This window comes from Anser brachyrhynchus, assembly GCF_964034855.1.
Source record: "Anser brachyrhynchus genome assembly, chromosome: 1".
Lineage (NCBI taxonomy): Eukaryota > Metazoa > Chordata > Aves > Anseriformes > Anatidae > Anser > Anser brachyrhynchus.
Window position 1 is genome coordinate 31013303 of NC_137694.1, and position 20427 is coordinate 31033729.

A 20427-nucleotide genomic window follows, 5' to 3' on the forward strand; every position below is an offset into this window, starting at 1 on the left:
TTATGGCTTATGCCACTGAATGTATATGTTTGTTTATCTCAGTAATACAAAAAATATGGAGTTCAAATTCTATGGGGTATCATAAGTGTGTAATCATTACAGTTGCAACATTTCAGCTTCATCATACATCAACGTAGATTTGTTTCCTCCCTGCAACAGTGATACCTCTTCATTTATTTGGTTTCTGTGGTCTAACTTGCACCAAGTGGTCTGCCATAGCCCAGTTGGTTTGTGCTTATAAAATCCAACATAGATGGCCTCTGCCATCCAAATATGAACCAAATCTTAGCTTCTATATTAAAAAAAATAAATTTCAACTCAGGTCTTTCCCCTGAAGTTCCTCAGTACACTTCCTGACTCGCCATGTTCCCCTGGGAAGCTGGCAAGGATGCAAAACGACAGCTGTATAAGAAACCACGCTTCTCTCAGCATTTTATGCCCACATTTTCTCAAAGCCAGGACTAGCTACATATTCTCGTTATGAAACATAGCACCTTGGAAGCAAAGTAAGGCAATACCCTAATATTTTAGGCTCTGTTTACAGATTGCATAATGTTTACTTAAACCATAGTTTTTTTGTTTGTTTGTTTTTGTATTTAAGGTTGAATAAATTAGTTGCAAATATGAGAACTTGACAGTAAGAATAAATGTAAGCAAACAAAAATAAAGAACATTTAGGGCTAGACAGTAAATTCAAGCACTTACTTCCTTCTCTTTATAAAAAGGATTTTCTTCACATCCATCTAATCTTCTTTACATATTCAGGTCTCAAACAATAATATCCTGGCATCAGATTGATAGGAGCTTGAATATCTCCACAGTCTGAAGCAGTAGTGCCTGAGTTACTGTTTATCCCTTGGATATTTATATGCATGTGCTATATCATTTATAGAATCTGTTATTCATCTAGAGTGTTGTTTTCCAGTAGGTCAGCTGTTCAGCTTTAACTTGCCAGAGTCAAAACTGGGTTTCTGTGGAGATGTGGGATATGGGCTTTTTGCTTAGCTGGGGCATTGCGTTTCGCACTATTAAGTTATCACCGCAGAGTTCACCTTGAGGGCTGCTTCCCGGAGCGCATAATAAAGAATTAAATGCTATCAAAGTCGCCACCTTGCACAAAAGAGTACCCCTAAAGTGGCTGATAGCAAGTCCACCAGTGGCAGATAATCACATTTAGGTGTTAAATGCAGACTTTGATTAATTTCGAGCAGCACTGAGCCTACAGAAGCCTCAGAGCGGTATTTAAAAGCTGTCTGACTTTGCACATGAAATGAAGGGCAGGATGTGAAGGGGAAGCCAAGGTGTAGGTGTGTAATGCTTGGCCAAGGGAAGGCTGACATGGAACCGTCACCATCCGAGACTCATCTCCAAGCAGCCTCACACAGCTTCTCCTTAACCGACTGCACCCAGGTGCCCACATTCCTGCAGGAACCCTGCAAAACGCACATGGGGCAGCGCTACCCAGTCCGAGAGGGCAGTTCTTGAGCATCAAACGATAATTTATATTCTTTAGTTTGGGAACTAGCTAAAACAGCCCCTTCAGAGGGGCACTGCCGGGCTACAACAATGGTCACCAACACCACGGCCCCACCGCCACCCACACTTGGGCAGCCGGTGCCCAAGATGGCGGCCGCCGCCCGCCGCCTCAGGTGCGAGGGACCCGCTCCGCGGCCAGCCCCGCCGCGGCCCCGCCCCCGCCACGCGCAAGCGCGCTCCTCCCCCCTCCCTCCGCGGGAGCGCGCCCCGCGGTACGGCGGGGGCGGGGGCGCGGGGAGGTGATAGGCGCGGGAGCGCGCCTGCTGCCGCTGCCACCGCCGCTCTTCTCGCCGGGCAGCCGGAGGAGGAGGAGGAGGAGGTCTCGCTGGACTCCTGTCCCCGTGAGGAGGGGCAGCGGCTTCCCGTGAGTACTGGGCTGCCCGTCCCGACGGTCGGGGAACCGACGGCGGGCGAGGGAGCTGCCGGGGGTGCCGCCGCCTCGCCCGGCGCTGCGGCGGGGACGGAGCCGGGGGGTGCCCGCGGGGAGGGAGGCACCTGGCGGGGACGTGGCGGCGGCGGTGGCCGCGGGGCTTTGTTGGTGGCCGCAGGTGCGGGTGGCCGCAGCCCATCGCGTCGCGGAGGGGCGCCGGCATCGTCCCCCCGCTGGGTCCATCCCGTGCCGTGCCGTGCCGTGCCGCCGCGCCCCGGTGCCGGCAGGTCGCCATTTCGCGCACGGCCGCCGGCCGGGAGCTGTCTGTGCTGAAGCGGAGCCGCAGCGGCCGCCCGGGCTCGCCCCCGCGCCTGTGCGCGGCCCCGCACCTGGCTGCGGCGAGCCGGGGGGAGGCGAGGGGCCGGGGGCTGCGCTGCCGCCGCCCGCTGCGAACCGGCGCAGAAAATGGCAACGAGAGCCCGAGCTGAGAATGCCCCTCGGTTTTTCGCTCGAAAAGCCCCAACAGGGTAAACTTTTGGGGTGGGTGCGTCAGTTTCCGAGGCCGAAGTGCCTCTAAACCCGGGTGTGAACGCTACCTGGTGCCGAGGTGTTTAATGTGTGAAGTTCACGAGGGGCGTGCTTCAGCCCCGTCACTAGCGCTGTTCTGTGCAGACACCTTGCAAAAGGAGTGCTGTTCCTTAGCTGGCATTTAGCTAGATAAAATAATGGGAAATGCGATCTGTAACCCTACAGTGGGGTCTGCAGATCATGGTAAGGAGTTCCTCTATTCCCAAATGTCCACCTCCTCGCTCTTTGTTCAGCCCAACCTCCTTCCCGGTCAAGAAGCCGGTATTAACTGATGGGGTTTCCTTTTGTCTTTAATGTTCCCTGTCTGTTTGTTTCGGTGTTTCTGAGTATTAAAGTACATTCTGATTCTTAATGATTAGGTATGCTATGGGAAATGTGGATGAAACCTGAAAAAAGCACTTCATTGACTCTAACAGGTGCAATATTTATCATTTCAATGTCTTCCGCGATTTAGCATGATCAATGTCATAGTGCAAGGCTTATCATTGTATGGGGCTGTGTGTGGAGTGGGTCGCTGTGCAGCGTCAGAAGGCATCTGGGTTTCAGGTTGAGTTTTAGAGCAGTGTTTGTGCTAAAACGTGCATCTTGCAGGTATTTTTGGCAAAGGATGTCAGCTGGAAAGAGAAACTACAGTGTTATACACCAACTCAAAGGACCTGCAAGTCACAAAGCTGTATATTTTCAGTATTTGTCTCATCTGTTTGATAACTCTTGTATGTATACACTTCAGGCGTTTCTTTAGGCGATGGCTGTTTTTTAACATGAACTGCAAAGCAAGGCACCAGAGTTGCTAAAGAGCTTGCTAACAAAGTCTGTGGAGAAGTCGTTTATCTGAATTTAAAAGCACATTGAAATTCTCCTGGGTGTTTAAAATTAGTTGTCAGACTGTATCAGTGTAGAGGTGGGAAAGTATGTTCTGAGAATACTGAATGTAAAACCAAACAACAACAACAACAAAAAAAAACACCAGCAAATGGCTTGATATTGACAGAACTCAGCATCCATTGAATGAATGTGTGTTCTGGATTGTGCAAAGGAGATTTAGCTCAAGGAAAACCGTACAGCTGTGTGTCAGTATTAGATGATGTGTCTGTGTGTACCAGCTGGTCTTAATGATGGAACTAAAACCCTCTTCACAACTCACAGAATAAATCCACAATTAATTTTACTTGTATTAGTGTCTCAGTTCTGTAATTAGTCTTATTGGTCACGGTGAAAATACTCAGAAGTAATAATGGTTAAGGTGAATGAGATCACCGGAATCTGATCCTTAGTTATCATTCCTCATCTTCTCACCAAAAGCATAATATTTATCACATATACCACAGAGCTTATTTGCGAAGAAGAACTCTAACATGTAAATCCAACTTCCTAAAATGGGCTTTATTGTCAGGCATGAAACGAAATTACAAATCCATTGGATATTTACTCATATCTACTAATAGCTTCTTGTGCTCTGGTCTCTCTCTCTGCTGCTCAAAAAGGTGACGGCAGAAGCATTAGTAACTGAATTACGGTTTCTTGGAGTTAATGAAGCGTGGCTCTAATTGATGGCTTTTATTGGTTTGAGGATTCCGATTTCAAGTCAGGAAAATGTAATACGACTCTCCCCATTCTTTTTTGCTCTAGTGAAATGCATCTCCATAGTATCTGGATATAAAACATACTGAGTATATTCAGGGTTTGAGATTTTGTTAACAGAGTGCTGCACGGCTCAGATGGTTCAGTCAGCCTAAAAAACAAATCTGTAATTTGCAGCTGTAGAATTGCTGTTCTCTCTAGTTTTATTCAGTTGTCCCAAATCACCTTGAACTGTAATTATTTAGCTTCCATTATATCTGAAGAGTACGATAAACTGAATGTGCTATTCAATTTTCACTGAGTATGTTAATTCTGTTATGCTTCATGAAGAGAGCTGGTAAAATGGGAAGCCATACAGAGACAGTACATCTCAGTAATGTAAGCTGAGGGAATGATGTAGGAGGTTGTCTGCTGGGCAATATGCAATGAATTTGATTTCGCCTTCCTGAGTGGGCTGATAGCATTCAAAAAATTCAGTTATACTTTCTCCGCAGTGATAATTTGTTGCATTTTAAATTAGTATGTATGTTTATTGCCTATTCAGTTTAGTATTAAAGATACTGTAACTTCATGCATTTTCCGAATTCCCTTAATATTTTTACTTAACAGACAATATTCAGAAGAGTTCATCTTCCTTAATAAGGTTAACGTGATGAGCCCTAAGTTTTGTCATAGTGCCCGTTAAGCAAGAAAACATAGTTGCAAGCTGGCTATATTGCTTTCTTCTGAGCTACTGAAGGCTGGCTGAGCTTTCAGTTATTTACCTCAATAGAAAACTGGAAGGAAAAAAGTGAACAAAGGAGGTCTGTTTTGCCTGTCCCACTTGCTGGGCTGTTGTCTTTGCCCTTTTCAGTGAAGGAGGGGGTAGAGCTGGGTCAAAGTTGAAGAATACTGAAAAGGAATTCAAGTCTCATATTGAAATGTGAATGATAGCTTAGTTTGAGAGCCGAACGCGCTTGTTTGAACGGAAATTTTGCTATCTGTGGAAGCTGAGAGTGACAGACGGTGATGGACTGGCGTATGGACTGGTAGAAGGTGCAGCTAGGTATGTGCTCAGAGCCCGATTGAGATGTTCGGTAAACAAGTCCATATCTGATGAGACTTCTAATATCGGAGACGCTGATGCTAGACAGTGTGCAACACACTAGACATTTGATTGTGAGTTAAGGGCAGGCCCCTGCAGCTGGCATACATTCAGGCTTGCTTGTCTAGCCTAATTGCATTGCAAATACTTCTCTGGATTGCTCTCTAGCTTCTCCCTTCTAGTAAATGTTGAATAAATACAGAAATGTTCATCTGGATCCTCTATTAACTGTTGTAAGAGGCTTTCAATTTTTTTTTTTTGTTTTGTGGTATGAATCAGGATAAATGTATCTTACTATTCATTTTGTGAATACACTGTTTTCCTACACTGTTTCGGTTTTGAAACGGCTCGATTCATAATGCGATTACAGCTTTCCCCTTGTTAACTTTTCAGTATGGAAGCATAACAGCTTGAATTATAAAATGTTTCTGTAAGAGCTCACAGTACTCCCATTCTACTTTAAGCAACGAAACTTTATATAAAAAGCAGCATTTCATGCAGAGCATCTCAGATGCGCGAAAATAGCCAAGCAAGGAAAAAGGGCCAGTTCAACTTATAAGGACGTGATAACTTTAAAGAACAGACACATTAGAAAGGAGCTGGCTGTCTAAATTTTCAATTAGAGCAGACAGAATTAGTATTGATGTAGTCTCCAAATTCTGTAAATCCTTGTGTGTGAGACTGCTGACTTTGGATGACGCCTAGTGGGAACGTGGGTGTCCCCAGCACTTAGTCTGCCCCATTAGGTACATACGGCCTTTTAATTTCCAGGGGCTTGAAATGTGTAATTGCTACTGTTTAACAACTTGGTTGAGGAAAAGGGAATGATCCATGACTTCCTGGAGGGTGTGAGGTGGTCTTTGGCCACTAATTAAGCTTTCCTGGACAGCCACCCAAGTATTAACATGCCACGGTCCTTTACAGGCTGTTACCTCAGTGTGGAGCTGCGAGTTTTTATATGAGTACGGATATTTTTTGTCTTTCTGAACTATAAGTCTCACCTCTAACTTCCCTTCTGCTGTTCTCAGTGTTGCTGCATTTGTCCATCTTCATTCTGAGAGCTCATATAAAGGAGTTGCTCTTTCAGTGCCATGAACCTCTGGGGCTCTGTGCGTGTGTATGCAAAGGCGTCGCAGAGAGTTGGTGCAAAAGCCAACTGTTGTACGACACCTGTGTTTGGGGAACAATTCTGCAGATGGAGAATAACACCATGGAGTAGACCAACCTGGAAGTCTTAAAGGAAAGACAGCAGCAGAATAGCTAGGGGACGTGCGTACAACTTGCGCACAAAAGCGTGTGGGATGAAGCAGGGGATAGCTCCTAGGTGTGAGGTGGGAAGTGCAAACAATCCGGAGGGAGGGAAGCATTTTGAAGAACATGTCAAAAGCAGGGAAATCAAGTGCTTGAAGGGAACAGAAGAAAACTAAGATTTTTTTTTTTCTTAGTATTGGTGATTTTTTTTTCTAGAATATATCAAATCAAGCATTTTGAAAGAAAGCATTAAGTATGCCATATTTTCTGTCACTTACTAAAAGGGCTTTTCAAGAATATTTATAAATGCAAGATTGATCAAGTTAATTTCACCAGTAGGCTCATACACCGTAAGTTTCCCTTTGTAGCAGGACAGACAATCTTCTCTGCTTCGAGAGGTAGAAGGACTAAAAAGTGGGGTTGCTTACCCTGCTGCTGTTCACATCTCAAGGAAAATACAGGAGGTATCTGATGTGCGTTCCTCATCACAATTTTCAAGGGATATAAGGGAGAGGTGGGCTTGGCATGGGCTACTCTTTGGGTGGGATAATGAGGTCCAGTGACTTGGTCAGAGCCACTTTGAGTAAGGCGATATCTGTGGGCTCTTCCTCTCAGCCTCCTCGCTTGTAGACCAGTGCTATGGTCTCTGGATGAACTGAATGCAAGAAGTTTAACCCCCTTGAGTTGCTGTTCTTCTTGTGAAAATGGAAGAGATCTTTTTTCTTCTTAGCTTGGATGAATTTGGTAATTTTGTTGCATGGCCACATACTACCAAAATCTGTTTCTTGCCTTGGGTGAGGTGAGATGAGATGAGGCTGTGCTAACTATTTTACTAGCTTTTAATCTGTTCTGATGGTATTTTTTTTTTTTTACAGAAGCTCAGAAAAGGGAGATATATATTCCTTTTCCTTTCTTTAAAAATTTTATAGGACTTGAGTTTCCAGCAAGGGAGATCTACATTAAAAGAGAAAATAACAAAAATGGAGATGATAATAATAATATTACATGTAGCATGGGATAAACTGAGACTTATTGTCCTTCTTGTGTCTTGGAGTAGTAATTGTGTTCTGGGTCCAGCTGCTGTGATGAGTTGTTTTTGCTATGGATGGTGAGCCTTTTTCAGTTACCAATAACTTAATGGTTCCAGTGTGATTAGGTTTGTTTGCTGTTGCTAAATCAGTTCAGGGAAAAATAGCAGCATAGTTACAGATTGTATATTAAGTTCTGAGTAAAACTAAAAGCCAGGGCAGGAAACTAGTGCCAGTGTCTGCACCATGATGTGTTGCATAGCCTTGCGGTTATCCCATTTTGAGGTAGTTGTGGCTTTCTCTGGGGTGTGTGGGGAACCATTTCAGTATTGCAGTGATCAGGTTTGTAAGTCATGAAGACCAGAGCGTTGTCATCTGTCAGGTTGGACAGGATATGGAGTTCTTGTCTGAGGTAAAAGATTCCTGCTTCTGTGTACCACCCTACTAAATTATTATTGGTCTAAACTGAAGTTCAGAGACCCCGAAAGATTGGGCATGTCTTGGCAATGAAGGTAGAAGGGGGAGAACATGTTCTTGGGGTAGTTGCAGAGAATCCATGGTCACTTACTAGGCAAAAATAATATGGCATTTGCACTAGCATAGGTTTGGTTTGGATTGTAGGAGCTGTTGAGGACAAATTACCACTCCTACAACAACCCAGTCCAAGTAATATCATAAGGATGTTTGGTGGTGTGTGAAGGAACCTGCTCTTCACATCGGAATTGGTTGTGCCTTATCTATTGTTTGACTTGCTTTTGTCTGCTCATGAGTAGATTTTTGGTTCGGTGCCTAAAACAACAAACAAAACTAATTTCAGTGGTTTGTGTTCTCCATACAAAATGTATTTCGAATTTTCTTGAAGACTGTATGTGTGGTTTTTACCTTATCTCGTGCCGTTAAAGGTGTTGTTGAATAAAGAGGGAGAGAGAATCCCACTTACTGCTTCTGTGAAGACAAAGGTTTAGAGCTGGGTAAAAGGTCTTCACTAAGCTTTTGCTGGATATATAATATGTAAACGAGGAATTTTCATGACTGCTCCTCTGTCACATGAATTAATGTATCTGTCAGAAGAGCAGTGTTAATGACTAGGTGACAGGCAGTGAATTGTCATTCCTAACAATGTTTCTGTCCACGTTGGTCTTGCATGATACAGAAACTTCTGTGACATTGCATATAGTGTAACTCTGACACCTTAATGTGCAAATCCTCTTTTAAATATCCCATCTTTTCTGTCAGAAATGTTTCACATATTTATGGACCTTGGAGTCTCATAGCTGTCATTTCATTGGATTACAGGGTATAATATCTCCTAGACAATACCAAATATACAATATCAGTAAAAATTGAAATTTGAGGTGTTGTTACAGGGAAACTTTGTAAGTTTTCCATTTCCCTGTAGTTTGTGTTTTAAAAGTTGGTGCCTAAACTTGATTCTAGATGCTGATAAACCAACACCTTAAGTTATGTGCTTTCTGCATGTTAAAGTTGTACTTCATGCAGTTACGTAATTAGAAAGCAAAGAAGCCCAAGGTGACTAAAAGCTAAACAAGCCGTTAGACTTTGTATATGGCAATTGTATAGAATGCACTTGTAACTTGGGAGGGGGAAAAAAGTGAAAATTTGGGGAAGTTATGAAGGTGAGCTTGACCACCAGAGGGCAGACATATTGTTTTGAGCACAAAACAAATCCTTAGACTGCATATGAAAATACAAGGCAAATAATGACTGAATAAATAATATAGGAAGATCTATGCATCTATAATAAATGTTAAATAATGTTACGCTTTGTCAGTATAAGATGAAAATAAATACATCTGCTTAAAACTGACCCATGGCTGTGTATTTATGAAATGGAATCCAGAAGAACAGTTCGTCATGTCATTGAATCCAGTAACTTTAATTCAAGTACATTTTCCAGGAACATGTCCATCTTCATTTGAAAATGAAAATTCCATCCCTTTCTTGATAGTTTTTTCTTCATGCAGTTAACGAATAATTTAATTCTGTCTTAATTAACCTTCACGTTATTACAAAGATCCCCCTAGCATTTGCATGTTCTCCTACTCCTTTTTTTTCTATTATTAACAGCACTTACGTCCTTTAGAGCATGTAAATTTGCTTCTGAGAGTATTATGGAAAAAAATTAACATCATAGGCCTACGATTAAGTACTTCAATAAAGGTAGCCTTTTTCAGGAATGTTGAACTGTACTTTTTAGTGAAAAGTGGTGTTCAGTCATTTTCATATAGGTTTCCTGCTAGGAATGCGGGTGGTTAATTAAAACATGCCATATGTTGGCCTTTACCTCTCCTTGCGCATTCTCAAGTTACAGTGATAGTTCCTTTTCACTGAATTATTTTCTTCTAAAATCTAGACAGTTTTTATAAGGAAAGTAGCAAGGGTCTTTATCCCATGATTTCAAAGTCACAGTATTCTTCAGAAGCAAATCTTAAGAGCTTTCCTGGCTCTTTGGGGTCTTGCTTCACTCCAGCAATGAGAGGAACCATCATCAAGATAGCTGTAAATGCTGCCCCAGATTCCTGATTTCCCCACTGTCACTTCCTGCACTCACATGTCCCTTAACAGCAGGATTTCTGGAAAGGTTCTTCCTAAGATAGTCTGCAGATATCATCCTCAAAACTTTAGCTTTCCCCAGATTAGATCTGAAGTTTTATGTACTTCTTCACAACTTTCTCCTCCGCTTGGCATTGAAACATGGGAGTTGGCTTCTCGCAGCATCCAGAGGAATGTACCAGCAGAATTGACAGCACCAAACACTCAAGAGTATCACTGGAATTCATGATTTATAAGACTCGCATCTTCATAGTTCACTTGGCTAATGCGTCCTAGCTTCTATTTTTCTTTTGGCCTTTAGACTAGAAGCCTAGCAACATCCAAAAGCAAACCTGAGTTGCTCCAAATAATTGGTTGACTTTTTGCATTTGGGTTTTCAATAAATTGTTAAAGTTATGTGACTTGATAACTCTACAGGGGGTAATTTTTTTTTTGTCCCTTAAATGCAGTGACAGAACATTGTTGGTGACAACATGCACAATAGTTGTAATCTGCTGGAAGTGGTTGCCAGGACTAATGCAAGTGTTAGCATTAGTAGAAAGATTAGTCTTTATGTCAATTACATAACGTAGACACACTTTTTTTTTCTCATCTGCAAAACTGAGATACTATCCTAACAGCCAAGGATTTCTGTTTCTTTTCCCCCCTTACTTTGAGAGACACACCTACAGCTAACCATTACAATTAACCATTGTTGTGACAGAAGTTTCACACAGCAAGCTAAAGTAAATAAATATCTGGCCTTCTATTATTTTAGTTGTGAAAGTTTTTCTAATTAAAAACTAATATGTAGTTTCCAAGTTTGACTGATAATATAAAGACATGAACTGGAATGGAGGAGATAAGGATAAAGAGGTCCTGAAAACAAAAGGTTTGGAAAATAGTGAAGTGAGGGGGGACAAAACAAAGACAATAGGTCTATTTGGTTACTTGCAAATAGCTATTAACAGGAGGAGATGAGTCCTTGTACTGTCTATCTCCTATGAGCATATGTGCTGTTGTTTCTGTTGACCTGTCATTGGAGGCCAACAGAAGGCATTCACTGTTGGAGCTCCTGCTCTTCAGCTAGGAGCTCGGGTTTGTATTATTTTGGCTGTCGGTGGTTTGTGTGGTATGAGTGGAAGAGTCACCTCAGATAAGGCCAGAGTGCCAGATGGTGTGCCAACCATGCACATGGGAACTACCAGGTGTGTAGCTGGCACATCTTTCTTTAGCTCATCAGCTGTAGAGGCCCAAGAGGTCATGAAGTAGCCTTAGAGGTTATGAAGACCGAGAAGGTGGGGATGAATACTAGTAATAAGCTGGGTGGTTGGGGCTGTAACTCATTACTTGGTCTCCCAAGCCAGTTATTCTAGTGGTTTTGTGTAGTTCTGTAGGGTGACCATCGCTCATATCTGATCGGGCTGGATGTCATGCAATGGTAAACTATATCAGTGTCATCGAGCTGGCTTCGTTCAGCAAAACCAGGATCTTTAGAGAGGTTATGGAGGAGTACTAGTCGATAAGGGACAGCAGGAACAGCTGTTTTTGATGGTAGATGATTTCTGTCTCAAGGTAATGGTTTGAGAAAGGGATAAGAGCAGTCAAGGAAAGATGTAGTGTAAGGTGAAGGAGCTCATTTCTCCATGAGCTGGACTGTTGTATTCTATTCTGAGGTGCCACTGGAAAAAGGCTGCATATGATAAAAACAGCTCAGAACTAGAGAAAATACCACGAATCATGGATATTAACTTGAGACTGAAGGAGATTGGGAGGAAATAGTGCGTTACAGACACAGATTGAGGGGCAAAATCACATTGTTTTAGCATTCAAATAGGAAAAGATGATTAACTTGAAATGAGACTCAGTTGCCTAATTATGTATGAAAATAGTTAAATAGATCACAAAAACAATATTGGTTACTAAGAGGAAAACAACCTTTGCTACAAAGTATAAAAGCTCTTAACAGTCTGTCTTGTAAACTCAGTGTAATGTATATTTAAGACCTTAATTGTGACAATGCTGAAATGAACAGCAACTGAATAGAAGCACACGTTTCTTGAAAGGTGCAGAATAATGCTGATCCCTGAGATCGTGTCCGACTTATCCTGGATGGTAAAGGATGGAATGAGACATCTGTTTCTGAAAGCAGTCTACAGAAGGTGTTGAATATTTACTTTCAGTAGTGAGGGGTATTTTCTGTGGTTATGGGGAGTAACTTACAGTGGTCACTATGGTGAACTAATATACTATTTTGAGCTAGTATTTTTTATTTTTCAAAATAGAATTCAGATTAGTGGAATTATGAATTTCCATTTCTTAATGAATTATCTGTTTATATTTAGATTTTTTTCCCTCAGTTTCAATATTCATTTAGTTTGGTAATTAGTAAAAAGGGAACTAATTTGATACTGTTGGCCTTGCCTTGAAATATGACTTGGAATGTGAAACTTATATTAAAGAGCAATATTTATTAAAATATATTAAATATTACCCATCAAAATGCAGCCATTGATAACTTTCCAATGCTAAATATCACTAGAAAAAAAAAATCCATTGCTTTATTGAGAGAACACAAAATTTAACGCAACCTTCGCAATGTAATTCAGTTTCTGAACAGTAATCCTCAGACAAAGACTTGTGCAGTGTCGAGAAAGAAACACTTGCAATTCTCTAAGTAGCACCCAGAAGAGCATTATTTTTGATTTCCCATGTCGTCTTTATCCGTGTTTGTACCATCGGAAGATAGATTTTTGTTTTAATTACCTGTTATTCTGGCATAGGCAAGTAATTAGTATGTAAATCTTACTTTGAGTGCAATTGTGTAATAGTAAGCACAGAACTGTAAAACAAAACTTCAAGGTTCCTTTTAAGAAGACTTACATACTTAAATATAATTAGACAGCCAGACTTTGAAGTACATATTTCAAAACCCTTGCTTGCTGTATGATGGCTTCAGTTTTCATATAAAATGATTTTGCAAATTTCTGTATGGCTATCTGTCTAGTACGCTACCAGGCACAATGAGATGATAATTTATGATTACAGCTCCTAGATACAATTAAGTACTATGCAGTATAGTTTTATAGCACTTGGCTTTAATGTTCTTTAAAAAGCTTGCTCTGTTAAATATGTTGTCACATGTTGTCGTTCTACTGTTCTGTACCAGAGTTTGAAAAACACTCTGAAGGAACATGTGGTTATGCTCCACTTTCAGAAGCATTACATGTAGTGTACCTAACTCGTCAAAAGTTTTCTTTGCAGTAAAGAAGCTGGATTTTAGGTCCTTAACCTTACTGAGGACGTGGAGTGGAAGAATTGTATTTATACCCTGATAGTTTAAGTCTGAGTAGTGCTTCAGTACTGGGAAGCTAACAAGTACACTGTAAAGAAAACATAACATCCCGCAGATGGCTTAGGGAGATGGCACCATTATACGGTTTGGAGAATGGCCAGATTATCCTCGCTGTCTTGATCATCATCATCGTGAACAAATGACATTCTGCTGCCTGTAATCAAATTATTAAGTTAACAGATACAAAATCTGATGATGGGTGATGAGTTTTGACTTTATTTCATTACATTTTGGAGTGGGGGTGGAAAAAGCTTCTCTTACACATCCAGTTAAATGTCCTGAGAATTGCTAATGGTTTTGATGTTTCGCCTGCAATTTGTAAGGTTAGAAGTAGCATCACATCGTAGCTTTAAATAAAAGGCTTTCCATTATATGTACTTCTGTTTATTCTCCAAGGTATGGCTTCTGTTAGGGTTGATTTATTTGGATTTGGGAACATAAGCATTTTTCTGGTTATGTATTAACCATGCTATAAGTGTGGAAATGCCCAAACTGACTTTCTTGTGAGCAAGCTTAGGCCAGAGAGTGGATTAATTACTTTTATGCAGTATTGTCTGATTTTTAGACCACTACTATTCAAGACATTGGCTCATAGTCAACAGTGTAACGGTATGACCTGTTTGGCATCGCTCTGAATGTTTTTCTGTAGCGTAAGACATGTGTACATGTATTATCCCTGTTTTTTTTCTAGATTATCTGACCCCCTATTGCCTTGGATAATTGGGAAGTAGCTGTGCTGCTAAAGCTTGGGGAAAGAAGGTGGGAATGACACTTCACAACACGATTGTGTTGCACGTCAGCTTTGGCTCCCAGCGGCTCCCAAGGTGTAACTCCCTTGTAGGGTATTCTGCAATCCATCACTAGTAATTCAAGACAGCCACAGTATAAAGGTCATATCTGAAGAACACTGTTGGAATCACTTAACCTTGTATATAAAAATAAAAAGCAGACTTGTCTGTTGTGTTTTTTTTTTTTTTTTTTACTTGAAGCAAGAGAGTGGTGAAGCTGGCTAGACTTGGACTGATCTGAGAAATTGTAATGTAAGTGGTAGATGCAGCCTTCGCTTGAGAAATACTGCCTGGATAGCATTTTAAAATATTTGCCAGGAGCATTGGTGATGCAATGAACTTCAAGTATTTGGAAAAAAAAAAAAAAAAAGAGAGAGAAATGTGTGTGTTCCCCCCCCCCATCTGGTGTCATTACTTAAAGACATTTTCATGTAATCATAAGGCCTTTTTCTGGTCTGCCTTATACATAAATTGGAAGTAGTTCCACAAGAATGAATCTGAAGATTGGACTGGATTTTTGATCACTTTCTGTCATTTAGTTCAGTGCAACTTTGACAAAACAAATATTTTGCTCTAGGTGATCCTGCTTGGCAGGGGGGGTGGACTAGATGATCTTTAAAGGTCCCTTCCAACCTCGGCCATTCTGTGCTTTTTAGGTATTATGCCAAAACGTTAATCTGGAAACCATTAGGGAAGCAATACAGATGGCGATGATGTAGGCTTAATGTGACTGTAAATGCTGGGAAGTGACTTGAGCATTTTCCTTGAAAAAGACAATGTAATCCTTTGTCTCCAAGTGGCTTTCCTGATATTGTTGCACTGTCAGACAGCTGTGTGTTTAGTCCATAGGTGGGAAAACTAAGTTGCTGGGTCCTGCTGTGTAGGGTAATGCTCATCTGGGGGACCTAATCTTTCAAGCAAGGTGCAGGGGTCCTTTACTGGATGGTGATGGGAGCCCTTTCATCAGGATTAGGGGAGACTACACGAAATATTTGCTGCTGCTCACGCGTGGCCTGTTTCTGTTGGTTATGTGAAGCTCTGTACGGAATACTTCCCAGCTCTCTTGCTCCTGTACGGGGGACTGCTGCGTAACCAGGAGCAGTTTTGGCTGCCTCGGGGAGTCTCTGGGAATGTTGGATTCTCAGCCTGGGGCGCTAGCTGGGCGTTTAGGCGTAGCAGTAACGCCTCTCAGTTGGTCTGCGCACAGCAGGAGCTGCCTGGGGAAACTCCGGGGCTGTCCCCAGTTGCCACCAGGAGGGTCATACAGGCATTAGCCCATGTCCTCGCTGTGAAGGTGGGCAGCACACAGGTCAGGCTGACTCTGAGCAGCTCCTGGGCTTCACTGGTGAGCAAATGCGCTGGAATGTATGGGGACACGGTTCTGATACCTAGGGCTCCATGCAAGCTTGAATTTCATCCCTTTTACCACAATTATAACTTAAATTCCATAGACCTTGCCCACTACGCAGAGTATAGTTTTAAACCACAATTTGATAGTAAAAGTAAGATAAAGGATTTGATGCCCACTTGAAAAAGCTTCTGGGGAAAAAAAAAAAGCGAAGGTATATAAATGTTGGCATTTCATCAGGGCAGTGTAACAGTAGCATAAAGCAGTAGAAAATGCAGCAAACCTCTGAGCTTTCAGTTGACCAAGACTGGGAGAGTACTGTCATAAAGGTATCCTTCTCCCTTAGGCATCTGCTTTCAGCTCCTGTCCAATGAAGAATCTGTATTTAATTAAAAGCATTAAGGAATCATTAGGATATTTGATCTGTCTCGGTGTGAATTTGATCCAGTGCTGAGCAGGGCAGGAGGCAACGGTTTAAGCTGGGTGACTTCCGGAAGTGATACATTGACTATCTGTTTTGGAGCAAGTCTGTTGTCTTCAATGGAAAAGTGTTTCAGAGGTATTGGAAGGAAGAACACCATTTCCATCATTTTCAGATGTGAATAATTCACCGAAATGGGACATCAGGCTCTAGTTTGATTTCATCGTATAAGTGATAGTTCTCTACTTTATATTTGTAGTAAAAAATTTAACTTCAGTTCATAGGACAGTACTGTTAATCTTTATCACTAATGCTACAGAAGGACTTCTCATAAAATAAAGAAAAAGCCAAAAGTAATTCTACTGCTTGAGTGCAGCTCCTGCTTTGGTTGTTGCATGTGTGAGTAGAAGACATTGATTTGATGTCACAAGTATTTTTAACAGGATTACAAAATGGAAATAGCATTATGTAAAACAGATTACCTATGGCTTTAATACGGGGTTGTCTTTAAGCCAGAGGCTATGTTTTGTTGGGTTATGTTTATTTGTTTATAACCGAGCACTTTAGGATTAGGTATAGCAGAATACCATTTTTCAAATCCTTGGTATTTTCAGGTTAGATCATCTCATCTTTTACTTTTAAATTATGAACTTCAAATCTGAAGTGATTTATTCTTTCAGTACCTTTCAAGATGGATAGCTTCTTAAGTTGTTTTTAATGATCCTAAATAGAGTTGCTTAGGTAAAACTGGAAACTGCTTTTCTTCATCATACCCCTTAACTTTTTTCCTAAGGGAGCGAGCCACTTTGTTCCTAAAGTGACACAAAACACCCTATACGTTCTGCTGTACAGGAAGCTCGTGAAGACAAAATGTCTTGTTGCACATCAGATCAGCGAAGTGTTAGTTTTGTACTGAACCACAAGGATAATCTTACTAGCAGTTGAACTCCAAATAATTTATAAAAGGCCTCATACATACAGTACTGCAAGTTCTTGACCTTTTAGTGAATGAAATTTCAGGAAGCTTACACAGCTGGCACAGAATAGCTTCATGTGACTCTGCATTGTTGTCATTGCTTTATTCTCTGAATGCCTGAAATGTGCCACTCCCTGTTAGATGGACAGGAGAAAGAAAGTCTCTTACAAAGGTAATGTTTCCTTTTGGAAAGCTGAAATCTTTGATGTACACAGCAGGCTCTGTTCCCTACCAAGAGATTTAACTGGAAGCCTGCTTTTTTCTTTAAAAAAAAAAAGTTTCAATTTTTGTTTCACTATGGCTTTTATTCAGTTTCATTCAAATATGCTGACATCTTCTAGTTTGAGCATCAAGATTTCTTCCAAGCCTTTTCTTTACCTGGTATTTTCCCAGGGAGGAAACATTTTACAATATTTCTTGTGTGACAAGGTGTATTTACTGTATATGGAAGGAAAAGTAGAGAGGGGAAGTGAAGAGGGGATAAAAAGTATTTAAGAAGTGGTGAAACATTACATGCACATGCGTATATAAAAAAAAAAAGCTTGCATTTAGCAAGCTTTATTGCTGAATTCCCTCTATTTTAAAGAATAAAGGTTTTCTTGTATTGTGACTTGTATTCAAATCGGTTATTACAATTAACTAGGTACTTTTACCATTGGCTTAGATTTCATTTCTGCGGAGGTCTGTTCTAGGAGTACAGAAATATGATTTCCAAATGCTACAAACCATGAGAAGTTTGAATGCTAGAGCTACTTGGTCTGCCTTTTTAGAAGATAAATTTTCATAGCATTCTCAATCTGGTATTTCTAGGTGGCATTCAGATAGATACCAATAAGCTCTAGAGGAAGACCATCCTTATTTCTGACCCCTGATGAGAAGTGGGATGATGACTTGGAGGGTTTTTATGGTGGTATAACTTCAGGTAAAAAAAAAAGGGGGGGGGGGGGCTGCAGGGCATCTTAAGCCCCTTTTAAGTGATTGCGTACAAGTTATACCTCAAAGAGATAAAAATAAAATGGAGTTTGAAGGTTGATGTTCCTTAAATACCAAGGAAGCAGCTGGGAAAGCCCATGGCTTCCTGCTAAGCTCAGTGCTCTCTGTACCCCTCAGTTTTATGTGGATGGGAATTAGTCCTGGAGACATTGTGCACTTGGCTCTTAAATGACAATCTGATCAAGGGCATAGCTGCGGTTCGCATGGATTTCACATCTCTGCTCTTGAACGTATGGGACTAGTGGGAGTAACATTTTCTTGTGCTTATGGTGTTCATTGTGGTCCTGAAGTGCTGAAACGAAGAAAAGTTTGGAATGGGAGAATGAAATCCCTGAAGTCATTTGTCAGCTTGCCTCAGGCAGTAGTGATGCGATCACTTCCTTTAGGTTAGAATGAAGTGCGCGTGTTCCCATTGAAACAGGATTGTTCATGTGGTGGCCGGGTGTATTTCTGTGACTCAGTCCTCCCAAATGAAAAGAAACTGCTTTTTTCTTCCTGTCCCCCCTATGCTCCCACACTAGCCACAGACCTTTTCTGTGCACTATTTTAAGGGCATTTAAGCAAACAGAATTCTTTTAGTAGACTATGTGACGAGTGCTATTAAAGTAAGTGCTTAAAGTTGTATTTTGAAGTGATGGTTCTGAAATGTCTCATGCCTATGTGCAATATAGGCTAACCAGACTGTGTCCCTTCGTGTTTGCTGTACTACACCTAGGAACTCATGGTCCATCGTAAGACCAAGCTGTTCATTTCTTCTTAACCTGTCTGATTTAGGACCATCTAAGATGTTTAAACAAGCTTTATAATACAAACTGAAAGTGGGAGTGAGTAGTTACATGGCTCTGCAGTATGGATATTAACATGTCCATCTCTTTGCTGGATTATCATCATTGGTGTACTTGTTTAACATGAGTGAAGCTGCTCCCTGTGGTAAATAATCCACGGGAGAAAGTGAAGTGGCAGGAAATACATACAACATAAGTTCTTCTATATTCTTTCCCTCTTCCCACTGCATCCCCAGCTGCTCTGCATGGGGTGGAGAATGAACTTGGTGGAGTGCTTTGTGCAGACCACTGCCAATATCTTCTGTGCTGAGCCTACTGAGTTTGTAAAAGGTGAAAAGATAGGTGCTGAATACTCGCGGACATGGAAACGGTTACTTTGTTTCACACACAACTTACGTACCTACTCAGGGCTTGAGTTGCAGGGAATTATTTAAAATCATAGAATCATTCAGGTTGGAAAAGACCTCTAAGATCATGGTCCAACCTTTAACCTAGTGCTAAAATCCACTACTAAACCATGTTACTAAGTTCTAAATCTACACTTTTCCTGAAGACCTCCAGGGATGGTGACTCAACTACTTCCCTGGGCTGCCCATTCCAATGCCTAACAACCCTTTCGGTAAAGAAAGTTCTCCTAATATCCAACCTAAACGTCCTCTGGTGCAACTTGAGGCCATGTCCCCTTGTCTTATCACTTGGAAATCAACATTTATTTTATGTGGTTTTGTGTGTTTATATACATATAAATACATAGGGGAAGTTTTTTTGTTGGTTTGCTTCTCTTCCTCTAGAAGGTGAATCTTGCAGAATCCCTGGAGTGGAGAAACCCTGTACTTAATAGAGTGAGAGAGAGTAAAATGTGCTGCTTTCATCTTGGGAAAGCTGACCTCATTTGCTACAAAAGTTATCTCTAGCAGTTATTCATGTGTAGAAATTAAAATAAACTTTTTTGTAATGTAATAATAATTTCCTTTTGAAAGTGAAGAATTCAAAGGAAATAATCGTAGAATCTACAGATTCTATTATATGAATATACAGATCTATTCTATAGATTCTATCATTATTTCCTTTGAATTCATTTTCTCATTTCATTCATTCTCATTCATTTTCTGAATGAGGTCTATGAATTTTGTCCTTGTACATGCATCCTTCTAGGCACGCCGTTTTCACTGCAGTTGAAATAAAACTTATGTTCAACATCACCCTTTTAAATCAGCAAATGTAGGTTGTCAAGTCCAGCATTACTCTAGGCCTCACTAGAAGGATAGCTAAAACTACCATTTACGTTGATCCTGAATTAATCCATTCTGTAGTTTGATACAAGAAGCCAATGTTCTCATGGGATCGTAACCTCTTTCTTAATGAACTAATTATAACTGGAAACTTTTTCTATCAATTGCGTATGCATACATTTTTCCTGTGACATATGGGATAGAGATGAAGAGTCCTTTGTATTATGAGGTTTTCCTAGCTCTTGTGATGAAGATGACATTATCTGGCAAACACAGATATATTTAGTATCTGTACATATGGCTTGACATTTCCTGGTTTGAGTGCTTTCACCCATAGTCAAATTTAGCATTTATTAGTGAAATAATTTTGCTTCAGGATGTATTTATATGTCGGGGAGAGGGAAAACTTTGGATTTTTTAGATTTTTTTTTCTTCCCTTTTTCTTAATCCTTTTTCTTAAGGATTCTTGTTGGTTTTGGTGTCTGGGTAATCTTGATGAATGAATGGGACACTCCGGATCTTGGAATGAAAGGTCTAC

The 20427-nt window shown here is 40.9% G+C and overlaps 1 protein-coding gene across 8 annotated transcripts in view; it reads left to right on the forward strand.

Annotated features, from left to right (window-relative positions):
• The first annotated feature begins 1695 nt into the window (after nt 1-1695).
• Nucleotides 1696-20427, forward strand: part of NRCAM (neuronal cell adhesion molecule) — a 151475-nt gene continuing 132743 nt past the window's right edge. For 6 of the 8 annotated variants that reach the window (XM_080569867.1, XM_080569887.1, XM_080569878.1 and 3 more), the window contains exon 1: nt 1696-1900. The gene's annotated coding sequence lies outside the window, so the exon portion shown is untranslated. The remainder of the gene's footprint in view (nt 1901-20427) is intronic. The other 2 variants (XM_080569891.1, XM_080569875.1) reach the window with 2 other exon arrangements.